The sequence below is a fragment of the Papio anubis genome, chromosome 7, assembly GCF_008728515.1.
Source record: "Papio anubis isolate 15944 chromosome 7, Panubis1.0, whole genome shotgun sequence".
Taxonomy (NCBI): Eukaryota; Metazoa; Chordata; class Mammalia; order Primates; family Cercopithecidae; genus Papio; species Papio anubis.
Genome location: NC_044982.1, coordinates 64891713 through 64910298, shown reverse-complemented (window position 1 = coordinate 64910298; position 18586 = coordinate 64891713). Strand labels below are relative to the sequence as shown.

Below are 18586 nucleotides of genomic sequence, written 5' to 3'. Positions count from 1 at the left end.
GTTATACCTCTGGGGTCCATCTTTAGTCAGATGTTTAATTCACCAACTCTCATTTAGTTCCATGATTTTAAAAATCATCTATAAGTTAATAATGTTCCAGTTGTATCTCCATCCCAGATTGCTCCCCTGTACTCAATTTTTATATCCAAATGCCTCCTGACAATTTTTGTTTTTAGGTAAATGCATCCAAAAAAGGAATTAGCTCTTCTTACCCAAATTTGATTTCTTTCCACATCTACATATTGGTGTACCAAAGACCACAAAATGTTATTTCTAGGATTCGAAGTTGGAACCTAGACAAAATGTGGTATTAGCAGTTGGTAGTGAATTAGGAAAGTTATGTAAGATGATCATATATGAATTATGAATCATGTTCTCTGATGATCAAGCAAGATAAAAGTTTATCTGAAGATAAAGGTTCACAAAAACCCAATCTAGAGAGAGCAGCAGAAATGAGAGACTGTGAAAAAAAAAATGGAGATGTTTTGCCTGTTTTGTCAGATCACTTTAGTTCTTTTGTACAACCTTTTCTTGGATTACCGACGATAGTCTTATATAGTTCTAGTAAACTCTGCTTGAGATACTGGGGGTAAACCCTATCTCTTTAATAGTGATCTAACTGGACATTAAACCCCATAAATATTAACTTCTTATAAACTTTAAAATCCAATCTTTTCTCCACAATTCATAGTCATACCCTTTTATTTACTGTTTTAACTACTTTGATTTTTCTTTAGGAAGTCTTTTTTTTTTTTTTTCGTTCATCCTTAGCCATACTTTCATCTTCCATACTGCTGAAGGATTATTCCTTCTAAAATAGAAACCTATATTTATTATTCTGCATGAGACCATTTACTAGCTCCCTGCTGATTATCATATGAGGTAAAACTCCTTGGCAAAGTATGCAGATCACTCCACGTCTAGAACCAGGCCTCAAACTATTAAGAGCCATGTGTAAATAACATCCCACAGCCAACATCATGCTATAATAAATGGGCAAAAGCTTGAAACATTCCTCTTGAAAACTAGAATAAGACAAGGATGCCCTCTCTTACCACCCCTATTCAACATAGTATTGATGCAATACCACATTTTCTTTATTCAATCTATCAGCTAAATGATAAGAACACATGGACACACAGAAAGAAACAACACACACTATGGCCTTTTGGAGGGTGGAAAGTGGAAGGAGGATCAGTATCAGAGGAACAGGAAAAATAACCAATAAGTACTAGGCTTAATACTTGGGTGATGAAATAATCTGTACAACAAACTCCCATGACAAGTTTACCTATGTAACAAACCTGCAAATGTCCCCTGAAATTAAAATAAATGTTAAAAAATAAAATAAAACAAAACAGAATGAAAAAACAACATAGTATTGGAATTCCTGACGAGGACAATGAGGCAAGAGAAAGAAATAAAGGGCATCCAAATAGGAAGAGAGGAAATCAAACAGTGTCTTTTTGCAGATGACATGATCCTATATCCACAAACCCCATAGCCTCAGCTCAATAGCTTCTCTGATAAACAATCTTGACAAAGTCTCGAGATAAAAAATCGATATGCAAAAATCACTAGCATTCCTATAAACCAACAGTAAAGTTAAGAGTCAAATCAGGAGCATAATCCCATTCACAACTGCTACAAAAAGAATAAAATACCTAGGAATACAGCTAACTAGGGAGGTGAAAGACTTCTACAAGGAGAACTACAAAACCCTGCTCAGAGCAATCAGAGATGACACAAACAAATGGAAAAACATTTCATGCTATTGAGTAGGAAGAATCAATATCATTAAAATGGCCATACAGCCCAAAGAAATTTATAGATTCAACGCTATTCCTATTAAACTACCACTGGGATTTTTCAAAGAACTAGAAAATATTATTTTAAAATTCATATGTAATCAAAAAAGAGCCTGAATAGCCAAGGCAGTTCTAAGCAAAAATAACAAGCTGGAGACACCATGCTACTCAACTTCAAACGGTACGGCAAGGCTACAGTAAACAAAATAGCATGGTACTTGTACAGAAGGACACATAGACCAATGGAACAGAATGGAGGCCCGAAAAATAAGAGTGCATGCTACAACTATCTGATCTTCAACAAACCTGACAAAAACAAGCAATGAGGAAAGGATTCCCTATTACATAAACAGTGCTGGGATAACTGGCTAGCCATATGCAGAAGATTGAAACTGAACTCCTTCCTTACACCATATACAAAAATTAGCTCAAGAGGGATTAAATATTTAACTGTAAAACCCAAAACTATAAAAACCCTGGAAGACAAGCTAAACAATACTATTCAGGACATAGGCATGTGCAAAGACTTTGTGATGAAGATGCCAACAGCAACTGCAACAGAAGTAAAAATTGACAAATGGGATCTTATTAAATTACAGAGCTTCTGCACAGCACAAAGAAACTATCAACAGAGTAAACAGACAACCTGTAGAATGGGAGAAAATTTTTGCAAACTATGCATCTGACAAAGGTCTAATATTCATCATCTTTAAGGAATTTAAACAAATTTCCAAGAAAAAATAAGGAATCTTAGCAAAACATGGGCAACTGACATAAACAGACACTTTTCAAGAGAAGATATACGTGTGGCCCACAATCATATGATAAAAAGCTCAACATTATTGATCATTAGAGAGATGCAAATCAAAATCACAATGATACCATCTCGCATCAGTCAGAATGATTATTATTAAAGGATCAAAAAAAAAAAAAAAAAAAAGAAAAAGATGCTGTTGATATTGTGGAAGAAAAGGAATGCTTACACACTACTGGTGGGAGTGTAAATTAGTTCAACCATTGTGGAAGACATTGCAGCAATTCCTCAAAGACCTAAAGACAGAAATATCATTTGAACCAGCAATCCCATTATTGGGTATATACCCAAAGGAATATAAATCATTCTATTATGAAGACACATGCATGTGTATGTTCACTGCAGCACTATTCACAATAACAAAGGCATGGAATTGACCTAAACGTCCACCAACAGTAGACTAGATGAAGAAAATGTGGTACACATACACTATGGAATGGCACACAGCCATAAAAAAATGAGATCATGTCTTTTGCAGGGACATGGATGGAGCTGGAGGCCATTATCCTTAGCAAACTAATGCAAGAACAGGAAACCAAATATTGCAAGTTCTCATTTATAAGTGGGAGCTAAATGATGAGAACACACAGACACATAAAGGGGAATAACACACACCTGGGTCCATCAGAGAGAGGAGGGTGGGAGGAGGGAGAAGTTCAGGAAAAATAACTAAAGGGTAGTAGGCTTAATGCCTGGGTGATGAAATAATCTGTAAAACAAACCCCCATGACATAAGTTTACCTATGTAACACACGCACATGTATCCCTGAACTTAAAATCAAAGTTAAAATACAAAAAACAAAACAAAAAACAAGCAAACAAAAAACACAACAGGGCCTAACCTCACAGTATCCTGTGTGCTTACTGCCTTGTACCTTTCTATTTGGTTCATGTCATCTTTGCTGCCTAAAATACCCTTTTCTACCTCACTGTGTGGGTCATCCCTACTTACACTTTCAGACCCAATTCAAGTGTCCACTTTTGCAAACGTTCCCTGATCTGCCACATAATTATTCCTTTTTTTTTGTAATACACAAACACACTCACACCCTCACACTGACACACACATACCCATTTATTCTACTGTATTTCATTTACTTATGTCTTTCTTTTCTTCATTCCAGAATATGAGGTCATTGTTGATGGAAAAGAACACTTCATTATTTATCAGCATTGATTTGTTTATTATGATCTGCCTATACTCAGAAAATCATAGGTTTAATCCAAGGCACAGCTAGGTTTCAGGATCCTAATGAATATCCACTGGCCTATGTTTTAATCCATAATCCAATTCGCCTCCTCTTCAAGAAAAGAGTACAACTTAAAAATTATTATAATTCTTACTGCACCTGATTTAATTGTGAACTCATAAATTCTGTCTTGTTTAGATTAATGATTCTCTTCACAGCACTTCAAATTGTGACTCATACTACTATGTTTACTTAGAACTGCAATTTATCTTTTCCTACTCAAATTCCATAAATATTTTTTAAAACAAACGTCTTTTCTCTAAATGTGGGTGAATCTCTGTTCATCACAACAAGGAATCTCATTAATATGCTTTGGAGAGCCAAGTGGAGTCAGTATAGTCTAATTGATTTATTCCTTTCTCTGCTTCTCTTCAAGCTTACAGTTTTTGGACATCAGTTTAGTTTAGCTTTGTTTTGTTTTTGTTTTATTAAACTTAAAAATAGTAGTTGAAATACCTGATCTAAAAATCCTTTTCTAACTTTAAGTTTTTATTCTTGGGAAATTCAAGCATTTCCAGATACGAATAAATGGAGTAATTTGTAAAGTAATTATTACTGACCTGTATGCATTCATATTGTTTTTTTTTTTGTTTTTTTGTTTTTTTTTTTTTTTTTGAGGCGGAGTCTCGCTCTGTTGCCCAGGCTGGAGTGCAGTGGCGCGATCTCGGCTCACTGCAAGCTCCGCCTCCCGGGTTCCCGCCATTCTCCTGCCTCAGCCTCCCGAGTAGCTGGGACTACAGGCGCCGCCACCACGCCCGGCTAGTTTTTTGTATTTTTTTTAGTAGAGACGGGGTTTCACTGTGTTAGCCAGGATGGTCTCGATCTCCTGACCTCGTGATCCGCCCGTCTCGGCCTCCCAAAGTGCTGGGATTACAGGCTTGAGCCACCGCGCCCGGCGCATTCATATTGTTTAAAGGCATATATTACTTTTTGTATAAGCATAAACAAAAATGCAGTTAATCATGTATTTATCTGACAGACCTGGAGTAGTTACTGGATGCTGTTAATGTTTCCACTACAGATGCAAGAAAAGTGTCCCACACTCTCTGTCTGTCTGACTGTGACAGTCAAGATTAAATTAGGTAGGACAGTAATTCCAGAAACATGGCTTAGAGGGAGATAATGTTCATGACACAGAAACAATCTTGTAAACAGCAAATATTTTGTTTTATTCCAATAAAGGAATCTAAAATTTGAATTAAAAATATATTTATAAACTAGTTTTCATCTTCTTAGACTGTAAATATCAACAAAACATTTTCATTATAGTAACAAGTATAAATCACAGGGGCTGTATGTGAAATTAAGAGTAAATGTGAATTGTGTCATTATAATTTTGACTAAATCAGAGATATAGTACAATTAAATGTCAGATTTGATAAAGTACTTATTCAGTTGGAGTTAAGGTTAATAGACTGTGCACCAAGATTGTTTCATCATTACTTCATGCTTATGAAGTCTGAAACAGAATCAGAACAGGGAATAATCAGTTGCCTTTTTATCATGATTGCTAAATTTAAAAGACTTCTGATTGTCTTGGATTTCAGTTTCTTAAAGGCAGGTATTCTGTTTCACTTATTTCACAGTTTTAGCTTTGGACAAATACAACAAAAACATATTTTAAAATAAATATGATCTACCCCATTGAACAATATGCTCCATGTAAATTTTATGTATATAAACATATGGCTCTAGTTAATATTAAAATCAAAGAAGAGAAATTTAGGCAGGTGTTTGATATCACAAAACAAATGGTTAAAAAAAAAAGCCTGGCACATTATCTTATGCATTGTGACACTTAAGATATAAAATAATAAATATTAAATTTGAAAAGACAAAACATAAATTTCAGGAATCTTTGTACTGACTACATTTGAAAAAACTTACCATCTTATACAAATGTGATCTACATAGAATGTGAAACTCTGAATTTGCAGACTGGGTTATAGCTGAAACCACAGATACCCTTCAGTAACTTGTGGATGATATTCACTCATTTTCTTTTCCAAAGTTTAACAACTTTGTTCAAATCTGGACTTTTGTTTATGGACTGCACTCATCAATGTTGCCTTTCAATCTGAGCTTTTACTTCTTAGTGTATACCATGGTGTAGATGCATTGCACTAAGGCAAAAAAAAAAAAAAAAATCCCAGCACTCTGGGAGGCCGAGGAGGGCGGATCACGAGGTCAGGAGATCCAGACAATCCTGGCTAACACGGTGAACACTCGTCTCTACTAAAAATACAAAAAGTTAGCCAGGCGTGGTGGTGGGTGCCTGTAGTCCCAGCTACTCGGGAGGCTGAGGCAGGAGAATGGTGTGACCCCGGGAGGTGGAGCTTACAGTGAGTCCAGATCACGCCACTGCATTCTAGCCTGGGCGACAGAGTGAGACACTTTCTCAAAAAAAAAAAAAAAAAGAAAAGAAAAGAAAGCAAATGAGCCCCAGTGAGAGAGATTTTCAATCAACAAAGTGTCCAAGACTTTATATATTTCAAAAAACAGAAAAATATTTTCAGGGAAATCAATATTAGCTTTCAAAGAGTAGTTGCCACTTCAACTAAGCATTTGCTCTATGATTATAAAATCACCTTGCATATTTTTACAAAGAAGAATGTTTTCACATTTACATAAACTAGTGTAGGCATGGCCACTCTACACATATTGTTTTTCTTCTTTGGCATTTAAAGTTTCACTGTAAGTTTCAACTGGAGTGTTCTGTGCAACATTTTCCAGAAGCTTCTTTCCTAACTATTCAAAGAGGTACTCTCCTAATTCTCCAGTTCCAAAGAGAGTCATTCTGATACAGGGCAGGCAAGCCCTGAAGTGGGGCTAAGCCAGCCAGGGTTCTTGAGTTTGCCCAGGAAAGAATTCAAGGGCAAGCCAGAGGTAGAAGGAAACAGCTTTACTGAGGAGGCAGTGTTACAGCTCCAGTGGTGCCGCTGCTCCATGACTGCTCCTGCAAGGCTACCCCATTCTTAGGTAGAGACTAGAAGCTCAGGGCAGTTTAGCAATCACATTTATACACACTTTTAATAACATGTAGAGTAAGAATCCTCTTACCAAGCATAAATCAGAAGTTTTTAAACAACAAAAGCAAGAAAGAGAACTTAGTTGCATACTATAAAGACAGAACCCAATAAGCAGAAATGAGTTGAAGAGGTTGAGGAATCCATCTCATAGCTCACTGGTAATTTTCTAAATGAATGAGGAAGCGTAGTACTACTGAATCCAATCAAAGTTTCCAAGATGAGGTCAGTAGAAAAAGAAACTGCCTTATTTTAGTTCACTGCCTCACATAAGGGTCTATTTCAAAATTAGTAAATTTTTTATTTTTTACATTATGAGCATTTTCACATGTTAGAAAAAGTTAAGATTTAAAACTGCATCTCACCATTTACCAAACTGAAAAATAAAACCTTAGTGTGTTATAAAGATCCATCATATGTGCCTGGGGGTATGTGCATGTTTTACATATGACTACTTCTCTTTTTAAGAAATCATTCATTTACCCTCATCTTATCTTATTAAAAATATAAAATAAACATCTCTGTGGAATATAGGACAAAGTTTCTGAAAATACAGTGTTTAAGTTTAAAAAAAGCATTTCTAGATAACATACAGATAATTGTTTATGTATTACTGAATAACTATTAACTTAGAGTTTACCTTTATTGTTTGCTTTCTCCATTTTGTTCCGTTCTAGATATGTCGAAATTTTTAATATGAAAGAAAACTGGAGAGTGATAATATACCTTAGTAAATGAAGTCTATATCAGGAGGTACCTAATCCTAAAGCATACTGTTATGAAAATGAATGAATGAATAAATGTAATGCTAATATTTTTACACTTTTGGTTACATTATTTAGTATTAAAAAATAAAATAATCTTGAAAATATTCAACAAGAAAATGTAGCAAATCCTCAAATTTGTAAAATTATAAAAGGTAAGCTGGACACACAAATTTGAAAAAAATACAGAAAAGACTACAATGCCATATAATTTTTCACAGTGATTTTTCATGCGATTTCTTTTATTTCCTAAATTCTGTTGACAATAACACTATTATAAAATATATAATAAGTTCTCATAATCAGAGTCATGTTAATTTTTCAACAATATATTTTTTGGTTTTAAAATGTTCTAATGTTACAATATTACAAAATGTTAAAACATGCCAAGCTAAACGCAAAATAAAACAATAATTTATGTTTTTGCATATCCAAGCAGAAATTAAATATATACTAGTTATAGCTCAATTAATAATTTATTAAATTAATAGTTTAATGTTGACAATAGACACATTTACTTTAAATAAAGTGGAAAAATACTGCATAGCAATATAATGCAGTTTAAAAACTATTAAACTAATCACATTTTCTACAAATATAAATGTTCATTATTTTAATAAATGGATGGTAAATAATTTAAAATCTATATTTAATATTTCTGTGTTTATTTTCATATTACCCTATTTTTATTTTCAACAAATTTCTTAATATTTGTAACAATTAGTGTAATATTTTTCCCTCTGATGAGTTTTAAATACCTAATGATGGAGATTCTTTGTGTGTATATGTAAATAGGAGGTAGTTCCAGAGGTCTCAAAAAAGAACAAACTTGGACTTGATATATACATATATATATATATATAGAGAGAGAGAGAGAGAGAGTGTGTGTATATATACCTATAGAGAGAGAGAGAGAGAGAAACTAGTCTGAAAGCCAAAGACCAGCTGTATAAAATCCAAGGAAACTTCTTTGATTACTTTATTCTAAAACCAGCCCTTTTAAAGGGGAGATAATTTAAGGTACAAAACTTCTAAAAAGCATTTTGAGAACAAATGGCGTCTGAGGAGAACAAGTTGGATATTGAAAATTTCACTTAAATTTCATGTTTGAATTAATATATAATTTGGTATATGTATTATATATAATGGATAACATATATTACATAATATATATAATATGAGGGAAAATAAAAACATCAGTAGAATATTTTAGGTGTCTTCTCAAGGATTTTATCTCAAGAAGTTTTTATGAGCAGATTTTCTTGATTAAAAAGTAGTTTATTTTGAGAAACTGGGTTATCGGTACAATGCTTTAATATAATATTAGACATTCATACACAATTTAAGATAGACTAATGACAGGGAACAGAAATGTTATCTATGGATTACCTACTTCTGCTGGGTAGTTTATATACAGGTAGTCATTAATAACTGTCAATCAACCCTAAATATAAATATTCTCCCTTCTATTTGACATGCATTAAAACTTGAGGATTCAGGTGAGTTAAATAATTTACACAAGTAACACGGTGAATCTCAGAACCATGACTCAAACCCAGGTTTGTTTCATTCCAAAACTTTGTTTAGTAATACCCTGGGCTATACCTGGTACTGCAGTAAAAGACTTCATACAGACGTTTCACAGACTACCTCCCAAGGCAGTTAGAATGAATGTGGGAAAAATAAACCAGAAACTAAGTGCAATAGAGAAGCTATTACTGGAGTTAATAGGAGGTGGTTCCAGAGGTCTCACAAAAGAACACACTTGGGCTTGATAACAAATTGTAGTTGGCAAAATAAAAGCAAGATCATAATGTAACAACTAATTTGTTGGTCTATTAACCTCTACTAGATAGTAAGCTCTATTATGAGGGACAGAGGCCATGAAAATTATGGTCAGTCTTCTTTCTCCAGTGCTTAGTGCTATAACAAGGCATTCAAAGAATTTACATGGAATGAACAAAACTGCAAGCAGAGAAATAAAGGACCTTTGTGGAGAAAGAAGTTTGATGCTAACCAGTCGCAGAAAGGATTCCCTTTCATTACAGAGGTCACAGTCACTAAGAGCTGAGATATAAATCCAAAAGAACTTTAACACCAAGCTAGCCAAAAGACTGCAGTCAGTTACAGGGCCAGGAATATTATGGAAGCAAAACATCAGTAAAAAAAAAAACAACAACAACAACAACAAAAAACAAACAAACAAAAAACAGTAACTCAGTCTTCTCTCTAAACAGGCCGTGATTTAAAGGGGAAAAGAAAAAGAACCAGTGAAGAGGTTAAAAGGCAAATTACCTAATCATGTTTTAGAAATTTGTTAAAAATGATTGCTCCAAAAGAAATGATCTGATTTCATGTAAATAAAACTTACCACACATCATTTATTTTAATAAAACAGATCTTTAATAAAATAAATTAAAATTAATTCTTCCTTCTAAATCTGTGGGGGCTTGTAAGAAAGTCCAACCATGTGGTTACAACCACGTGAGAGTGTCACATTACTGCCGACTTGTGGCCACCTGCCTGAAATTCAAGGACAGATTTTCAAGATGAATAATGAAGAAGCTGAATCTGCCTCAACCTTGAAGACAGATTCAGTTTTCTAATTTGGCACTGGAGGCCATTATCCGTAGCAAACCAATACAGGAACAGGAAACCAAATACTGCATGTTCTCACTTATAAGTGGGAGCTAAATGATAAGAACACATGGACACACAGAGGAGAACGACATACACAGGAGCCTTTGGGAGAGGGGAAGGTGGGAGGAGGGAGAGGATCGGGAAAAATAACTAATGGGTACTAAGCTTAATGCCTGGGTTATGAAGTAATCTGTACAATGAACCCCCATAACACAAGTTTACCTATGTAACAAACCTGCACATATATTCCTGAACTGAAAATAAAAGTTAAAAGCTGGGTGCGGTGGCTCACGCCTGTAATCCCAGCACTTCGGGAGGCCAAGGAGGGTGGATCACCTGAGGTCAGGAATTTGAGACCAGCCTGGCCAACATGGTGAAACCCAGTCTCTACTAAAAATACAAAAAGTTAGCTGGGTGTGGTGGCAGACACCTGTAATCCCAGCTACTTGGGAGGCTGAGGCAAGAGAATCGCTTGACCCTGGGAGGCAGAGGTTGCAGTGAGCTGAGATCGTGCCACTGCACTCCAGCCTGGGTGACAGAGTGAAAGCTCCATCTCAATAAATAAATTAATGAATGAATAAATAAATAAATAATAAAAGAAAAAACAGAAGTTAAAAAAAAAAGAAAACCTGTCAAACTAAAGCTAAAAAGCCAAATCTTTGTTATGTCATTGTACGGCAGAGGCACTTGATAGCAATAACTCAAGCACACCCTGAGAAGGTCCCTATGGTGTAAGAAGAAGGTTTGTTTGGAGTTCGGACCTAAGAAATTCAGGAGTGGCCAATCTAGAGATTCACTCCTTAACTATGGGGGACTTCTGAACCCCTTGCCCATACCTTGGAACTCAGGCCATAAAGGGGACTGAGGATGTTTGTTTCGGGTAAAATGTAGGTTGCTAGCTAGAGATTCCTAAATGAAAACACTACATATCCTGAATGCTTTTTATAAACAGTAGCAGTTTTCCTGTCCAGCCCACCACTCCTGGCCCGAACTGTATATAACTCCTCAATAAACTCTGTGTCTGATTCACTGACTCTGGGTCTCTCCTTCTGCCTCTCAGACACGACGTCACATGTCATCCCTATTGGTGTTAATAGGAGTCTGGTATGACAACAGTTCTTAATCAGGCTTTTAACGTAAGTAAGTTGAAAAAATGAATGCCATAGACATTCAAACAGCTTATTATTTCTACCTAATATGATTTGGTGTGCCTACCTGTACTCCTAAATCAAGTCATGACAACAATTATTCCGATGTTTTATTTTTAAGATAATTGCTTTACAACTAGATTCATTTAGAAAACAGTTTCACTATTTAGTGGAAATCTTTTTGAAATGCTAGCTATACATACACATAAAATTTAAAAATATTTCTTTCAAAGGCTAAAGCTAGGTGTGAATAGTTGTTCAACAGCATTATCAAAACACAAAAAGGGAAAATATAAAATATAGTACCATGCTTATCATTCAGTTTGGTATACAAGGTAAGAATAATTGAGGTGGCCCTGCTTCCCATATGTATTAACATACTTTGTTAGAAAGTCTACTTTTTATAAATTAAGGTGGCTTCATATTCCTGATGTAGGCTGCTAGTCATTCATACTTTAGCTAAATTAGTCTGATATAATTTATTTTTTATTAAAAGCTCAATTAGATCTGTCTACTATGCCTTAATGGGAGTTTTGGTGAGAAGTAGAAATTGAATTGTAATAGCATAGAATTCTTCTTTGGGTTAGATAGTCCTCGATAGCATGGTGTATTTTGGGGCTCTTGGGTAACTAAATAGGAGCAGCAGACAAATGTGAGGAGTTGACATCAAGGTGTAAGCAAATAAGCAAGAAAAAAATATTAATGGAGATGAAAGATAAAATTTACTTCTAACTTTCAGTATTAAGAATTTTCCTTTCTCTACAGCAATGCTTGTCTCTGAAATAATTTCTTTCCTTTGATCTCTCTCAAAAACTCTCTGCTGAGAGATTATATTTAGGATATAACACATTGTATTTTTGTTTCAAAAAATTAGGTTCAAAACCCATTTTTCTTAGTAAAATAAATGTCCACTTCCATCTGATAATGTATTGGGTTCTCAGTGCTAGTTCCAGTTTTCATCAAGCAGACCTTGATCTTTTAGTTCACTATTATGATCTATAAAGGTTAACATATACGACAGAGATACAGAAAGAAAGGAAAGGAAATGTGTTTTATATAAATCAAGTTTAAGAAATCAAGAAATGATAAAATAAGAAAAAAATATTTCTGTAACTCAAAAGAAGATTAAATACTAAATACATTTGATTCTTTTTGTTCCAATGAGAAATCTGTTTACCTATGTATGCTAGAAATATGCTGGGGTCTTCAACTTTGTTTTGAAGTCAGCTGAAATATATTTTTGGTGAGATCTAGTTGCTAAAATACACTGTATTCTAGGACTTCAAGGTCAGTTGCAACACTGGAAATATGCTCCTAATATAAGCACACTTCTTTTCATATTTCAAAGATAGGTAGATTTAAAAAAAACTTCAATGTTTGGATTTCATTTATTCTGTTTAACTCGGATTTGTTTTTAATGATATCCCTTCATTTCAGAAACTTGTATTTCCTTGTTTCTTCATACCAACTTCCAGTTTTGAACTGTCAGATAACTTATTACATTATATTAGTAAAAATAATCAAAGGCTTGTAACTCAGTAGTGATTTCTCACCCAGGAAATTTGAAGTTAAGGTATTTCCAATTTACAATAAGCTTCTTCAGTTATATATAAAACAAATTAATGAATTAAAGTGATAACTTACCACATGCTTTAATCCATGTAAATACAATTCATAATTCGTGCAAACTAATTAACGCCATTAAAAAAACTAAATCATAACTTTTTTACTACTTTAAAGAGAAACTCAAATATTAAATAACAATATAAAGAGAAACTCAGGTTATCTTTTGCTATTCATCACTTTAACTGAAAAACATTCACATCTCCATTAATTACCTGAAATTAGCAAAATACTCTTTCTTTCCCCAAATCGTGGATTATTCCGGGAAAACAGGCAGACCAACACTTATCACCATTGGCCCTCAGAAAAATGACCTGGGAGAACAAGAAAATCGACATTATCTTAAAAGTGATTTGACATATGGAGTAAATCAGGGGACACATTAACAAAGTAAGGCAGATATTCTCTAGGGGTAACGAGTTAAATCTAAATTATTTATGAAAAAAATTACTTCTCTTTAAATGTCAATGTTTAAAGGAACCCTATTCTACAAGGAACTTGTTTGAACTTTTAAAATCATGCCAACCTCAGAGTGGCTAATAACAATAGTTTTATGAGCAAATTAGAAATTCTTTTTGCAAACATCCTAGTTTTTGACCTGCTGGGGAATAAAATTTAAAGAAAAAACAAAACAAAACAAAACAAAAAAAACTTTGCTAGCTCTGACCTCCATTGGGAAAGAATATCCTGGTGTCTCTCCCGAGGTCTTGCCGATTTCTAGCAACAATCATGAAACAAAATAGAAGCTTTCCTCTTCCACTCTCTTTGCAAATTCTGATCAGCTTATGTAGGAGGGAAAAGAGCAAATGCTGAATCGGGAGAGTGAAAGTTATCTGGTTGTAGCAGAGATTTTTGAGATAAAATGAGGAAAGTAGAGAAAGGCACTTTCAAATATAATGCATGATATACAGGAAGGCTACAGGAAACAGAAAGAAGGTGTTTTCGTGGGCCTGGTAGGGCTTGAAAGAACAATGAAAAGTTAAGCATTATTACTCCCAGCATTAAGGAAACGTCGATTTCATCTTTCTCAAGCTGACCCCCCCCCCCCCCGCCCGCCACACACAGTTTCTAAAACGAGAACACACACACAAAATTCCAGTATAGTATTTGAACTTTGTTTTCTCCCAACCCTTGACTTCTTACAGCTAGCTCAGTGTGTCCCCTCCCTACCTCAGTCTGGACAACATAAAAAAGAAAACAAAAAGTTATTCAGCCCAGCGATGCAAGGTCTTCGGGTTTCTCATTCAACACTTTACACTTTGATCCCTGAGGTAACGGAAAATCCTTATCGCCTAGACTTTCATTGGTTCCTGTCAGCTCGGCTGGAAAGGATGGCAAGTGGGACAATCCTGAAGAAAACGGAGTCACCCCCACGTCCTAAAGTACTTGGAAGTGCTCACTGGGATCTGCCTGTACTCCAGGCTGGTGCAACTCCACCGCCCTCCAGTGAAGTCCCAGAAGTGATCAAGTTTAAAGTGAAAGGAGGATGGAAGCATTATTTCTCCCTGTGCCTCCGGAGTCTGTGGCTTCAGTTTGCTGCAGGTTCTCTCCGTGGACTTCTCAGAAACCTCAATTTTCCACTTCGAGGGACAGAAAGCTACAAGGAAAACGCTGATGGCTTTTGTGAAGATTCTCCTGGACTTCAGTGGTGTCCTCTGGTACATCTGTCCGCGGTGTCCCTTTGGTTTATTTCTGTGGTCTTACTGCGCAGTCCCCCGGCGGCTCGGAATTTGGCTCTCCAGCTCTCCAACTCAAATCCTGAGCCTCCTAAGCTCCCGCGGAGACCCCGAAGTCCCGGATCTGGCGCCGCTCGCAGTCCTGGAGGGAGGCTGCAGGGCTAGAAGTGCAGTCTCGGAGCTGCGCTACTCTGGAAAGCAAAGCAGCCAGACGTGGCTTGAGTGGATTCCTAAGCCCAGGATTGGATCGAGAGTACCAGGGGCAGAGAAGGGGAGCAGAGGAAAGAAAGGAGATGTGAGCAGTTTCCACCTAAAGCACTTCACTCCTCGGGTTCTTCCCCTACAGAGATAGCTGTGTGGGTCTTTCTTACCCGTGGGTGCAGCTGTGCGCCTTTGGGGTGAGCCCAAGGTTGTGCTCGAGTATACGCGCGCCTGTGCACTTCCAGGGCAATGGTAAAGCCTGGCAAAGCTTTTTGGAACAAAACGAAAGAGCTCCCTATCCATGGAGGCCACTGGCATGGGCCTTTGCCAAATGGGGCAGAAGAAACCCTTGTTAGCCAGCTTCCTTTTTGCAACTTCCTACTCTTCCATTGCCTTTGGGGGTACAGACTGGTGTCTGGGCTAGCTAGGATCAGAGCTGAGAGCGAAGGTGCGCGCAGTGTCCGAAGACCACGTGCTGGTGAACCCACAATGAGAAGCGAAAGGGTTTCAGGATTTTAGCAGAAAGGAAGAGCAAGATTTCACTTAGGGTTCTTTAGAAGAAAGAGTTAACTTTGCTTACTGGCTTTTTCAGGCTGGGCGGAGTGGGGATATAGGGTCGGGGAGAGAAGCACTGGGAGTCTTGTCGGAGTCTAAAGCAAAACCAGGCGAGGGCTCCGGGCAGATCCATTCCCTCAGGGCCCTGTCTAACCTCCTTTCCAGTCGCACCTCTTTTCTGCTTTAGACCCTGCTTCTGTACCGGTGACCTTACAGACCAGGTCTGGATTATGAAGATTGTTGGGCTCCCTTTCTGCCCTTGACATACTAAAATGTGACCAACTGCAGTATTCGTAATGTCTGATGCTGAGCTGATTCCCAAATATAAATGTTCTTTACAGAATCCGCTCCCATCTGATTAGTAAGCAAATCACCACCCACAACTAAGGGGACAGCGGAAGCCAGCCTCAGATGACTGAAACCCCCAAGTCAGTAGCTCTCCTTCTCAAAATTTCCGGCGGGTTATTATAACTAATGCCTTTTCCCACCTCCCTAAGCAGCCGAAGCTTGACTCAGTGATGATTCTCTCTATCCCACAACCGAGAGGAAGTAGGCGATCAGCAAATTGCCCTTTTGCAGGAGGCTGGGGACGCCCCTGGAAGTTCGCTTTCATCCTCCAGGTTTTCTGCCTTTTCCCTTCCCCCTTCCTGCAACGCCCCCGCGCCTCCTCAGCCTGGGGATTTCCCGGCGCTTCGCCCGCCCTCTCCGCACCCCCCAGATAAATCGGTTCAGAACTAGTCTGGCTGGGAGGCCCGAGGGCTGAGAGCAGCTGACCGGCCCCGGCCGGGGTCTCACGGACTCTCGGGGTCTGGCCGACACGGCCGCTCCCGTCACTGCGGCGCGGGCCGAGCTCACGGCCGCGCGCCCGCCGCCGCCGCCGCCGCCGCAGCCGCCGCCTCCATGCTGCAGCGCGGGGCTCAGTTCCACGCGGCCAGGAGGCCGCCGTTGCCGACACGCACAGCCTTGGGAAGCCTGGCTCCCGGGTCCGCCCCGGCCGCGGCCGCAGCCCCGGACCTCGGCTGCTTGCCTCGCGCCTGAACTGCGGACTCGCCCCAGCTCGGTGGCCAGCGGGCGGGGCGCTGTGTGCAGCGGCGCGCAGGGAGGCGGTGAGCGTGTGCAGAGCTGCCCGAACGGAGGACTATGTATGTGTGTGCGCGTGTTTGCGCGTGTTTTTCATTCTTCCCTTGAGAATGTGAATTGTTTAGCAGCTGGCTGCTCCCTTAGGATTCTTGACTTTGGGGAGCTCTGGGCTGTGAGCACAGCCCACCCATATAATTCATTTTGCACCGTCGGTTATATCAGGAAAAAAAGCGCAACTGGACGGGGGTGGGGCAGACCAACGAAACCTTCTGGAGACACACACATACACACACACTCACAGGAGAGAGGAAGAAATGAAAGACTTGAGAAGACTTTGATAACCTCCCTGCTGGCCCTTCTGTTTTCCGGAAAGATCCTGGATGTTGGCTACCTTTTCAAGTCATCTTGGCATGTCTCTAGTGTTTTGTAAGCCGCTTTCCAGCTAGCTGCGTGTGTGTGTGCGCGCGTGTGTGTACGCGCGCGCCTATCTGATGCATTTGACTGTCTTTTATCCAACTGCCCAGAAGCAAATGTGTTAAGTCGGCGATGCCCCTTCGTGCCCGGGTTCTTGCAGAGCTCTGAGGACGCCCAGACCCATTTTCCTGACTGGATTTGGAGCGGCTGCTGGGCTGTGGACCCAGGTGTGTGGATCGCTTTATCCAGAAGCTTGGAAAGCGCCAGTATTGACCTGCTTCCAGGTACATCACAAGGTCAATAGAGGGTCTTGCAGCCCTCTTGTTTCCGTGTATCTACACCTTCTTCTCTTGGCCAGAAGGATATTTACGTTTTGGTCCACAGCATTTGAAGCCAAAAGTTCAGCCCTTCGAACTGGTTTGCTATACAAAACAAAACAAAACAAAAAAGGTAATGAGGATTGCTTATCAAACTGCTTAACAAAATCCCCGACTCTTCCTCAGCCCTTTATCGGCTCCCTCCTCTCCACCACAATGTCACCAGCTCTTGAATTACGTGGATTCGGGTTGGAGGAGAACTTGAAGGAAACGTGATTAAAGGGCTATGCGAGAACGCTCTCTTTGCTGCCCGCGGTCCTGTGGGCTTCGAAGCCAATCGTGAGAAGGACCGGTTCCCTCCGTGCTGCTTCCTCCCCGTGCAGTGCCGGGTGTGCGTGTGCAAGTGTGAGTGCAAGTGCGCGCGCGCCCGGGTGCGAGTGTGTGTGAGTGTGAGCGTGTGTCTGTGTGTGCGTGCGCGGCCGCCCTGCCTCTGCCCGCTCCCCGGGCGCGGAGCCGCGGGTTTCATGGGGCGATTGCAGCGGATCCCCCACCCAGCGCGACCTGCGGGCAGCGGCGGCAGTGGCAGGAGCTGCCTTTCCGACACCCTAGGATGCGGGTGCTGAGCTATGGCAAAGGGCAGCGAAGTGACGAGCGAGACACGCGTACGACTGTGAAAGCCACCTGGAGCCACCTTGCCGGGATTGTACCTGCAGGCAGAAAGTCTTCCTACGACCGTCTTTTCCCCTAGAGGCACCAGGTAACAAGCCAAGGATTACTCGCCTCACCCAATTTCCTTTAGATCTTGTTTCTAGTGTCTTATCTGCATTGCAGGCTACTTTACTTATTAATGTTTTGAAAATCATTGGGAAGGGTTGAGTATCCAAGGGCGCCTGCTCTGTGATTTTGTAATACAATTTCTAGTAGGTGAAATATACATCTATACCTGAGCACTTAATCTAGTAGTGAAAGCTTTGGGAATATGGATGTGCTCCACCCTGAGGATATTTTTTGAGAGCTAGGCGTGTGGAACCTGTCTGATGATGCCAGAGATCAAAATTCTGTTTCCTTCAGGCTATGGTTGCCACGGACCATTTGGTACCCAACCCTCTCCAGATTGTGGAGTGTGAGTGGGTGTTTGGTTTCCACCCATCATTTAAACCAAAGATCTTTTTTACCCTTTTCTACCTCTGGTGCCAGGTTGTTTTCTTTCCTTGTTGTGGAGGAGCTTGCCAGATCTTTTTAGTAGTTGTAAATTACGCATCTGGAGACT

The 18586-nt window shown here is 39.1% G+C and overlaps 1 protein-coding gene and 1 long non-coding RNA gene across 11 annotated transcripts in view; one reads left to right on the top strand and one right to left on the bottom strand.

Moving 5' to 3' along the window:
* The window catches only part of LOC103886209, a 46421-nt gene extending 30324 nt beyond the window's left edge, over positions 1–16097 (bottom strand). The window contains exons 1-2 of one of the 3 annotated variants that reach the window (XR_002523344.2): positions 14244–16097; positions 13289–13387 (exon numbers count right to left, since the gene is read on the bottom strand). This is a non-coding gene — a long non-coding RNA (uncharacterized LOC103886209). Of the gene's footprint in view, positions 1–13288; positions 13388–13740; positions 14111–14243 lie in introns of those variants that run through there. The other 2 variants (XR_002523343.2, XR_004184934.1) reach the window with 2 other exon arrangements.
* A 3-nt stretch (positions 16098–16100) lies between these two features.
* LRFN5 (leucine rich repeat and fibronectin type III domain containing 5) overlaps positions 16101–18586 on the top strand; it is a 280525-nt gene continuing 278039 nt past the window's right edge. For all 8 annotated transcript variants that reach the window (XR_002523342.2, XM_021941158.2, XM_017961144.3 and 5 more), the window contains exon 1: positions 16101–18073. The gene's annotated coding sequence lies outside the window, so the exon portion shown is untranslated. The remainder of the gene's footprint in view (positions 18074–18586) is intronic.